We start from the raw sequence: 9608 nt of genomic DNA, 5'->3' as shown, positions 1-9608 counted from the left end.
CACCCCGGCAGGTACGGCACCTTCGGCACCTTCAGCGTTCCCAGCACCCCCGTGGCCCTGGCGCTTTCAGCACAAGCGTTCAGCAATCCTGCGCCAGCGTCCCTGCCCTCGTCTGGGCGACGCGTGCCCAGTAAACACAATTTACAGAGAACTTCCCAAATATTCGGGGGCATCTCTCCTGTTTCACCTCCTATAAGCGAGTCTCCTCCCCGATCTGCAACCCCGTCCTGCCGGCACAGCAGCTCACCCCACGGGGAGCGCACCGGCCACAGGCTCCCCGCACGCCTGGCACAGAGCTGGGGGACGTTGGGGATCGGGGCTGGCTCGGCGGGTGCCCCTTGAGGGTTCCCCTGCCCAGCACGGCTCCCTCTCACCCATGCAGGTCTGCAGACGGATCCATGGGGCTCGCTCACCCAGGTCTCCTGGATCCTCTTGGCGTGTATCGCTGTGCCTCCACTGGCTGTCATCGCACACGGCCACAGTGCTGCCCCCCAGCCCCGAACCATTGGCAGCCTGGCAGGCGACCTTCCACTGCCCTCCTCGGGCAGCCAGCACAGCACCAGCACCAGCGCTGGAAACCCCAACGGCAGCTCCTACAGCAACATCGGCTCACACCAACCACCTGCAGAGCTTCTCAGCCCCTGGGGTCCCGAGCCCGGCATGCTCGAAAGGTGGGGGGCAGGGGATTTTGTTGTAATACTACATACATAAATATGTAATAAAGAAATAGTTTTCGTGACAGTCTTGCTCTTGCTTTTTTCATGTAGCAGGCTATTCACTTCAGAAAAAAGAGAAGCCACCAAAATAGCTACAAAACGTCAGTTTACACAATCTTTTAATACAAACAGGAATCCCTATAAATAAAAACCAATCTGAACTACATGGTGGTTGAAAAAAACCATCTAATGTCAAATTCTTAAGTGGTGACTTAGCTCAAGAGGGATATATTGAATACAGCTGCCAGCAAATACGCAGTAAAGAACCTTTAAACCAGGCATTAAGACAGCTGATAACTGGGGCAATTTCTAGCGTCTTTTTCCAATGTTGCACAACAGACATTAAGGATTCCTTGTCCCCCGCACACCAGTATCATCACTGACTGTTCTTTTTTTACCAAAAAAAAAAGAAAAAAAAGTTGCCCTAAGCAACCCTTTTTATTGGAGCATAAAAAGGCTTTTATTATGCAATATGATTCTGCCTTTCCACCCAAAGATTTCTTCTGTCTCAACTGGAAAAACTGGGGGGGATGGGATGTTTATTTTTTTAATACAAAGATACGATCCAGCTTGGGATTCTGCCTCTCTGCCTTAAAGATTTTCTCAACAGACAATTTCAATCTGTGCATGTTTAATTCCTTTAAACGTTCCAGGAGGTAATTGTGTATGCAACCACTTCACACAGAGTTTCACTTCACAGCAATACAAGCTTATGCTGCTGATCCGATGAAGGGAGGGCACAGTTCACACTGCAAGTACTTGCTGACTACTACTAATTTTAGTGTGGATGTAAACTAGGAATCAGCCTGGAAATCCAAAAGAAAAGGTGGACTGAGATAAAGTATGAAGATATTCTGGCCAACAAATCCACCTTCTTTAAATACCAACTGTTAGCATTAAGCCTATATTTTCCCATTTTATCCCATTATTTTTAATTAACAAAGAAAATCTTGTGCAACTAACTCGGGTGGCAGCATTTCTGGAATCTGCTCTCTAAGCAAGCTGGAAACTCATGGCAGAACGAGTGAGTTAACTTTTTTATGTAATGAAACCCAAAAATGAACATGTACAATCAGTACCGAAGCCCATGTGATATTTATTTGGACACCAAATTCCGTTTGTGTTAGGCTCTTCCAGCAATTTCAGTTTTCAGTGTGCCAAAGATGGAAATTAGTGAGGTGCACTGGAAAAGTTGTTATGATAAGAGCTGGAAGGAAATCTGAATAGGTTCTGTAGACATTTTGGATTTATTTGGGAATTTAGCCTAAATCTATTGTCATGGACGGGGCTGAATTCAGACTACCAATAACTGCAAAACTGTACGGCTTATGGATTGGATGGTGCACTCTTCATAACCACAAAGCCTAGAAACACCTTGCTTTTCAAGTACTACTATGAGAACAATGCTACTAAAACTATTTTGTAGCTATCTTGTAATGCTCTTACTCCATCTAAAACAGGATGTAGGTTGGTCCTTTATAAAGGTTAGGTAAGTAATTTTGCATTTACTGAGGTAAAATCATGCCCACGGACAGCTACTGAGTTAGAAGTATGCCATGTATTACTGCAGAGTAGCTAAACTTGGGTAGAACGACCTAGCTTAACATGCAGCGAAGTTCAGAGCTGAAGTCTCGCTGGATGTCATCAAAACTTTAAAGAGTAGATTTTCAAAGATGCAGAGACAGTTTAAACATTTCCCACTGAAAGCCAATGAAGTCAGGGAGAGATAGGAAAGAAAAAAATTTAAGTTCTTACAGGTACAAATACCTACCAAGGGAGAACAGAGCATGAAAACGTTACCTGAGGCAAATGTGCCTTTGAAAAATCCCTTTTGTACCTACATGACATGGGTAACTTCAAAGTGAAATAACTCATGAAAACTTTATCCCTCGTCTGATGCGAAGGCCTGGTCTTACTGAAGAGAACAGAATGCCTACAAGGAAAGCAAGAGCCAGCCTTACACGTAACCCTGCTTTTCGTGTGTGCCTGCTTAACTGGGCTACAGGGATACCCACCTCCGTGCAGAGCGCCCGGACGCAGCCAGAGATACTGGAACGCCACAGAAGATCACAAAACCGGCGCTCAAGTCAAAGCAGCTCTTATACAATTTTAAGGCATTTCATTGCATCAGGTTTTATTCAGCAGCGTGGTATTAAATCAGCAAGAAGAGGTTTTAATTTTACTTCTGAGCATGGAAGAACATGGGACTTACCCTGCACTAATCAACCCCCAACCTACACATGACAGTTTTTTACATGATTTTTAAAGAATCCATTTTGTTTTCCAGAAAATAAGCCCATTTGTGATAGTTAATAGGTATTGTTTTGTCAGCTCTCAAATGCATGTGAGATTTAGCTAGGCAAAATGCCAAGTACTGATGCTTCCAGGCAAAGTCAGCTATTTAGCAGAGTGATGAAGAACTTACTGATGCTCCTGAACTTTGGTTTGTGGTTTTTTTTTTTTTTTAATTGTTATAGTGTTTTGTTTGTTGTTTGGTTTTGGTTTGGTTTTTTTTAAAGCAATCTCTCAAGTCTGTCTCTGTGTTCTTCCTCCAGATTCATGAGAGAAAAATGAACTCTGTTCACACTGTATAAAACTGGTGTGACAGATGGGAGTAGCAGAATGGTGGAATTGCCATTTGGAGCTGTAAAGTCACATTTATTTTCAGCTGACTCCGACCTTTCAGCAGTTAAGCATTCCTTCTTCTGTTTTTAATATGCAGTGCTGAGCTTTTATTATCAATAATGCAAAAGGTGCGAGTAAAGCAGAATCTGGCCAAGAATGGACAAAAGCTGATTAAGTAAATCTGCTGATTTACTACACCTCTGACAGTCACGCATCACCTTTTACAGCCATCTCATGGTAACAGGCCAAAATAGATTAAAAAACTGTTCTCAAGTATAGTTCAGTGAGAAGATGATCTGAAGCTGGACAAAGCAAGCCCTAGATTGAGAGTAATTAGTATAAGCAGAAAAGAGAAAGGTGAGAGGACTAGAGTTTCACTCAACATCACTTCCAAAGCCATTGCTTAAAATGGTGGCAACAACTTGGAGGAACAGTTTGCAATCAAGATCATCTCCCTTATGTCCTTATTGGCACTCAACAACCAGTCTGTTACAAGAGCAAGAGTTTCCATTCATAAATACCACCACTAGGAGGGATTATTATGAGCATCTACTTACTAAGACCAGTACTAGTTACTGAGTTACTAGTTACTTTTCAACCTGTATAGAGAGATCAAAACATCCATTTCAGTTCAGACTGAAGGAAACTGATCTTTGCAAGAAAAAGGAAAATACCAGAACTCAACAGCTCTTGTAGATCAGGTTCCTTTTAGACATTCATTCTGAAAAAAAGCATATTAGCAAAACGTCCTCCAAAACTGTTTTTGGCCAAATTGTTCTGGTTTAAATTTTCAATTGAGGTTATTTGCTCAGATCCAGTCAGAAATAACTCTTTTGTGAGATTCACATCCCATCTTGGTCCAGGATAACTTCTTTATAACAAGCTCTTGGAACATTTCTTTAGCAAAAATGCACACGCCGCACATTCAAATATGGCAAATTATATTCTTTTCCTAGAATACAAGTAAAATTCTCCCCTCATATGAAGAGGATGCAAGATCTGTGGAGATGCGCAAGATTGACAGGACTGGCTAGCGTGTATATAAAGCAGTTTTCAGCAAAAGCTATGCATATGCAGTAGCCCCTGCCTCCTCTTAACTCAGATTCTTACTTAACAACGCTTTTATAAAACTTCAGAAGCTCCACATTTCTCACCAGAAGGCATTTAACCTTCATTAAGAAAGGGGTGTGTTGTTTACTTTCTACAGCAAAGTCACGTCTCCTCTAAGGCCACTGCTTAAATAATGAACAATTGTGTGTGTCAGGGAAGAAGGTTAAAATATTTCAATTAACTATATTACTTTAAAAAATTCTTGCATGAATGAAGAAATTTGTACACTGAGCCAATTCTGCCAGTGCAGCAGATTTCTGCACTCTTCACCCTTACAATCAATTATCTGATTGCAACGCCCTTGGCTTGACCATTGCTTTTCTTGGCTTAGCGTTGGACACTGACTGAGCTCCTCAGCTCGGTGCTAAGCAGCCCCGCATTGACTATGTGCATATTGTTATTCCCCGTAGCCACGGCATGACGTACAGTCACCACAGGTCCAGGACGCTTGTCCTAGAGACTTGAACAGCCATCCTAAACCGAGACAATAGCAAAGGGGAAACGGATAAAAAGAAAAACTGATAACGCAGCAGGATCCTGAAGATGTAGCTCTATATAGGGATAGCAAAGCCATTCAGATTTATATCAGTTACCCATGTTCGAGAGTGGACACAACCCCTACCTGTCTTCGAAACAGCAGAGATAAGTAAGTGTCAGAAAGCAGCTTTTCCTGAGAGCAAGTCGTACAGACATTTCTCAAAGGACTGATTCCACTTTTTGCTGAAGCAGCAGAGAGTGACCACAGTGAGAGCAAGGGTATTGGACTAACTGAAGCACCGCTCTGATCAATGTGGTAATTCCTATCTGGCTGCTCACTTTACCCAAGGTGAGCACTAATGGGTCCACACAGCATTTTTTGATATCTTGAAGTGACAGATATTGTGGTTCATCAATTCAGTAATTTTATCAGGAGCGCCAGTGAAACAAATGCTTTCAAGAATAAACAGGCGTCTGCTGTAGGTCAAGAAACGATCTAAATGTAAAACATAAATAAGATCGAATACTCCAAAAAAACCTCCCTTAAATTAATTTTTGTATCTCTTCGCATATTGACCTAATTACGTAGTATAAAGATTTTTTTAAAAATCCATAAGCATAGCACAAATCACCCTAATTATGTCCAGTGAATTTATATTAGCAATGCAAAATGGTGTCTGTATTTGGATAACGAGTATATGACTTCTATGCATAACTGATACATGGCTTGATCCTAAATAAGCCAATGAACACAAATAACTAATTGACACAGAATTTCAGTGGAACTAGCAATTGTTAAGGGATACTCCTATGATTAAGGAGTTGCAGGATTTGGCTCAGAGTGTAAGTGACTGGCAGAAACCCCATAATATTCTCTCACCTTCCAATGAGAAATGTTTCACTGGTGCCAGTTTGTCCCAGCTGAGAAACGCTTTCCAAATTACTGTTTCAACCCTCAGGAAACCTCTGATCCTCAGTGTTTCACCACACTACTTGTTAAAAGCATCTTCTTGAGAATAAAATAGAATACAATATCTACAATTTTACCCGATTAGCTGAATTTTAGCTAGGGTAAGGGATTTCTCCCACTTGTAGCATTTTCACAAGGAAGCGATGACAGACTGGGAGAAAACTATTGTCATAAACAGTTGTTTAAAGATTCCCTGAAGAACTCCTTTTCTATACAGCAAATGGAAACTCAGTGTAAAGACGTGACTGAAAAGCTCCAAGAGAGTTTTAAAAGATTCTAAACAAGAGTTAGAGTTTAACCAAGCACCCCATTTATAATCAGCTTTGGCTTTACCAATAGTTAAGACCAGTGCAGTGATACTGACTTGGTGTTTTTTCAGAGAATAGTGTTGGTAACTTGAAGAAAGCTACAGGGCCGATTAATTCATCACACCTCCTAATTCAATTATAGAGTTTTTCAGTTATACACCTATGATACATGTCTGAGAACAAATGCAGAAGTGGCAGAGAAAGCATGGATTTTAGACCCAAGCCTCTGAGCGTGTTGTACCTCAATTGTACAAGCCTCTGTACAAGTGCATTTTTAGGATGCACTTTTGGGATACAAAACGCAAACGGGAAATCACCAACAATGGGCTGAAAGCGCAGTCTGTATTTCACATAGGATTAAGATGGATTCTATTTGCTGGGCACAAAGAAAAAACATATGGCTTCAGTTTGAAAGCCTTTATTTATCCTGGTCGAGGGGGATAACAAACAACAAAACAAAGAGCCAGAGCAAGAATCTTCTTGAAATAGCACAGCATAAATCCTGGAGACAATACGCTGCACCAATTCTGCCTCGCACCAGGTAGCTGTCCTGGAGGAACGAGCTTGTGTGGAAGGGCTATAGAAAGCCACAGCACCTGTACACACAGACAATACGAGCAGATCGCACTGCTGAGGACTTTTAAACTCACTGTCCTGCCCAGACGAGCAGCCAGAGCACAAAGATGCACAACACAGAAATCAAGGGGCTATTTTGAGCATGAGGATATTGATCCCTAGTACTGGTGCTCTACCAAAGCAGACCCAGCTCGTCATGCAGGTGACTGACAGAGACAGCAGAGCCTTGGGTAGCTCCTCACAGCCTACCTGTACCTCTTCCCCAGCACCCCTTTTCTAGCATCTAAAAAACACATTTCTACTTCAGCTCCTTCTACTCCCAGCACAATGTGCCGTGAGGATTGACAGAGTGCCATCTACTGTTAGAATTTAAACTCTTCCTTCAGTTAAAGGGATCAAACCGAGAAATAAAACTAAAATCAGGAGAGCCCCAAAGTAAGAATAAGCTGGGCTGGGGGAGCTCCAGAAACACGTGCAGCAGGCAGCTCAGCACACAGGCGACGGCATTCGCTACTGAACTCCAGTGCAAATGAGGTAACAGTGCAGTAAGGCTATTTTTTTTGTGGCAAGGACTGAAAACCAGAAATGAGTAAGTGGTGCGCTGGTCTGTGGTAGGAGAAGGGAAGCTCTAGGCAAGGAACCTGTTTCCCAAACCCAGCCTATTTAGGGTTTCTTTCAACTTGATGTTTCCCAGGCCTGGGATTGTCCCATCTGATAGATGTTTTCCTTGCCCAGGTAAAGGACAAAAGCTTGTACCAAGTGGGAGTGGTACAGATGGCTCAGACACACTTCTCACGCTCAGAAAGCAGAAGCCAAACTAGGAGCAGGTCTCCGGGCTGCCCAAATCACCAGTCCTTCATTAACTACACAACTCCGTCCAGCACTTAACTGCACCGCTCACTGACATGGGAAGAGTGACAGAGGAGCGAGACATGCTCCAACTAGAAAGACCCAGCCTCTAACATACATCAAGGCACCGATACATCTACGATGCAGATGTTTGATATGGTTTTCATACATACAAGGGCAAATTTCCAATGGCTTAAAGGGTGCCCTTGTTTTCCAGAAGCATGCGGTGTCAAAAAGCACAGCAGAGCACATAACCAGATACTGTGCGCACAGCCCAAGACAGACCACTTGTACAACAGCTGCTTATGCTGTTTCGGTGCTTTGAGGCTGGACAAAGTTTGCATAATTTCCATCCACTGTCTGGTCCCTCACTTTACCTCCTTTGCTCCCACTTAGGGACAAAACAGAGGAGCAGTTTAGTCATTAACAGTTAAGCACTTACAGCAATGATAAGCCACATTGCCAAAAATGGACATCCTGGCCCAACATGAACTGCTTTCAACATACGAGAGGATTAGAAACCATGCGTGAAGACACTGTTCTCCACCGGTTCTTATTAAAGCTGCTTCGTGTCTTGCTCAGATGTGCTCCATTTAATCAAATGGGAGCTAAATGATACTCTGCTGCCAGCATCAATCTGAAAATGATTTGCACGGCAAGATACATTGCTAAGGCTCTGAATGCAGGAAGTCACAATTTTCACTGCCATATCTGTGTGTTGACAAAATGCTTATTTCCTGACATAATTCTGAAGAAAACAGAATTATTTGCTAAGTATGACAGAATCCATACCAGCAGGGCATTCAATATCCTCCTTCCACCAGGCCTTACTCTTTCTCTAAGAAGAGAGAAAAAACCCAGGGTTACAGTTCCCAGAGCTTTGAGAAGCCTAACTGGGAATTTGGCTTTAATTCTGTATATTGATTTGTGCATTAATATGCCATTATCTCCACAATATATGATAGTTGAAATCTAGACAATGTTCAAATTTATTGCTGCCATTTTTTTTTAATCTTGTTAAATCTCTCTTATTGTTTCTTCCATCTCCAGAGATACCTAATGAACAACCTTCAAGTCAGTCTTTAAGCCTTCCAGTCAGGAAAAATGTTAACTGTGCAAAAAGCACTTTTTTTTTTTTAATATCATAATGTTATAAATCTTAATAGCCTTAAACATTTTTGATCTTCAGGGTCCTTTGCTATTAGTTTCAGGTTGGCTTTAAAACGCTCAAGAGTTCTGAAGATCAAGGAGCCGCACCTGTAAGGACACCATGGGATGTTTTCATGGGAAGGCTGTAAGTGAAGGGATCGCTAAAGTAGCATTTTGGGAATACCACTGTCATGAACTGACCAGCAACACACAAGAAAAACGTTCAGACCTAAAAACCAAAATGAAAGTTTCAAAGGCTTCACGGTATGAAGGAGCGAAGTATCTACATCAGGACTGACTCATCCCACCTTGGGACATGCCCCCTAGTATTTCAGGCACGGATTATATCTAACCGTTTCCAGGTCGCCCTAGACACTGAATAGGGTACTCAGAGTCTGCACTTTCTACAGGTTCTATTAAGTGAGTTTAATTCATTACAGATTCATCTAACTGCCAATTACTCGGCCTTCGGCAAAGGGAAACAATATTGGTTAGGCCCTTTCTTTGATATTAGTCTTTCCTACCTCTACAGCCTCCAGTATGATTTTGGTTGTTCCTTTTAAAGTAAAGCTGTTGTTACACTAAATGCAGTGAATTTTCCGAAAGGATGCAGAGTTTGGCAAGAGGCAGAAGAGGGGCATTGATTGGATTCGTCAGCTGAAGACTTTTCTACCCTAGTTCAAGGTTTCTGTTGAATAGCAAAAGCCTTCAGTATACCTTGGATCAAGAGCTCATGTATCCATCTAGGTATGTCTCAGTTGTTTCGCTGAACTTACAAAACCACATAGGCAACTAATTCCTGCAGCCTTTTGTGGTAAGTCCTACTAC

The sequence above is a fragment of the Leptosomus discolor genome, chromosome 23 (genome assembly GCF_034619465.1).
Source record: "Leptosomus discolor isolate bLepDis1 chromosome 23, bLepDis1.hap2, whole genome shotgun sequence".
Taxonomy (NCBI): domain Eukaryota; kingdom Metazoa; phylum Chordata; class Aves; order Leptosomiformes; family Leptosomidae; genus Leptosomus; species Leptosomus discolor.
Note: the sequence above shows the minus strand (reverse complement) of the source record.